Consider the following 2,268-nt stretch of genomic DNA (forward strand, 5'->3'; position numbering starts at 1 on the left):
TCATCTTGGGATTTTAACCATTTGTATTTGCTTCTCATCAGTTTCTGCTGCGTATGGTATTGAGGAATTTATAGCAAGTAATGGTCATGAAAAAGTGAAAGTCACTCAGTCGTGTCCGACTATACAGTTCATGGAATTCTCCAGGCCAGAATACTGGAGAAGGTAGCCTTTCCTTGTCCAGGGAATCTTCCCAACCCAGGGATTGAACCTACATCTCCTGCATTGCGGGCAGATTCTTTACTAGCTGAGCCACAAGGGAAGCCCAAGACTACTGCAGTGGGTAGCTTACCCCTTCCCCAGTGGACTTTCCCAACCCAGGAATGGAACTTGGGTGTCCTGCATTGCAGACGGATTCTTTACCAACTGAGCTATCAGAAAAGCCTTAATGGTCATGAGAAGGCTGTATTGGTTTGGATCTAGTTTTTCCTTTGTCATCAGGTCAGACTCAGTGGTATCTCTTAATTCTGTACCCCTCATGGTTCCAAAGCAATTCAAATCAATTTGTTGCCATTTTGAAAATCAGGGCTTAAACGAAAATTGAAAATTACTACTGGCTGGTTCTTAGAGCATAATATCTTTATTAAAAAGTTAAATCTAATGCTTCACTTTTCTATTTTTGTTACAAATAAAATCCATACAAATACCAGTATATCCAAAGGTAAGACTCACCTAAAATTCTACTTTGTGCAATACTGGAGATAAAAAAATCTTCTTGTTTGGGCAGAAAAGAAGAGGCTTCAGTTCAGTTCAGCTGCTCAGTCATGTCCGACACTTTGCAACTCCATGAACCACAGCACACCAGACCTCCCTGTCCGTCACCAACTCCTGGACTCCACCCAAACCCATGTCCATAAAGTCAGTGATGCCATCCAACCATCTCATCCTCTGTCATCCCCTTCTCATCCTGCCCTCAATCTTTCCCAGCATCAGGGTCTTTTCAAATGAGTCAGATCTTCGTATCAGGTGGCCAAAGTATTGGAGTTTCAGCTTCAACATCAGTCATACCAATGAATACCCAGGACTGGTCTCCTTTAGGATGGACTGGTTGGATCTCCTTACTGTCCAAGGGACTCCCAAGAGTCTTCTCCAACACCACAGTTCAAAAGCATTAGTTCTTCGGTGCTCAACTTTCTTCACAGTCCAACTCTCACATCCACACATGACCACTGGAAAAACCATAGCCTTGACTAGACGTACCTTTGTTGGCGAAGTAATGTCTCTGCTTTTCAATATGCTATCTAGATTGGTCATAACTTTCCTTCCAAGGAGTAAGCGTCTTTTAATTTCATGGCTGCAGTCACCATCTTCAGTGATTTTGGAGCCCCCCAAAATAAAGTCTGACACTGTTTCCACTGTTTCCCCATCTATTTCTCATAAAGTGATGGGACCAGATGCCATGATCTTCGTTTTCTGAATGTTGAGTTTTAAGCCAACTTTTTCACTCTCCACTTTCACTTTCATCAAGAGGCTTTTGAGTTCCTCTTCACTTTCTGCCATAAGTGTGGTGTCATCTGCATATCTGAGGTTATTGATATTTCTCCTGGCAATCTTGATTCCAGCTTGTGTTTCTTCCAGCCTGGAGTTTCTCATGATGTACTCTGCATATAAGCTAAATAAGCAGGGTGACAATATACAGCCTCGACGTACTCCTTTTCCTATTTGGAACCAGTGTATTATTCCATGTCCAGTTCTAACTTTTGCTTCCTGACCTGCGTACAGATTTCTCAAGAGGCAGGTCAGGTGGTCTGGTATTCCCATCTCTCTCAGAATTTTCCACAGTTTATTGTGATCCACACAGTCAAAGGCTTTGGCATAGTTAATAAAGCAGAAATAGATGTTTTTCTGGAACTCTCTTGCTTTTTTGATAGTCCAGCGGATGTTGGCAATTTGGTCTGTGGTTCCTCTGCCTTTTCTAAAACCAGCTTGAACATCTGGAAGTTCACGGTTCACGTATTAGTCACTATATTTTAGGTAATAGATTCACAAAACTCTTAAAGTGCTCTATACTTGTAAACTACAACAGAAAAAAATGTGTCTGTGGACATATTTTCATTGTGTATATGCCAGTATATGTGTGTGTATATATGTTGCTATTTATGTTTTTATATACTTGCCAAATAGCCTACCGAGGTCACTGCTTCCAGATTTATCTTGTTTCAGGATTACATCAGGAACAATATATATCTAATTATTATGCTCTGCATCCTCAACGTTTGATAATTGGTTTCCTTTGGCAGTTGATTACACATACCTAGAAAAAAGAAAGGC

This window comes from Bison bison, unplaced genomic scaffold, assembly GCF_000754665.1.
Source record: "Bison bison bison isolate TAMUID 2011002044 unplaced genomic scaffold, Bison_UMD1.0 scf7180017864481, whole genome shotgun sequence".
NCBI lineage: Eukaryota > Metazoa > Chordata > Mammalia > Artiodactyla > Bovidae > Bison > Bison bison.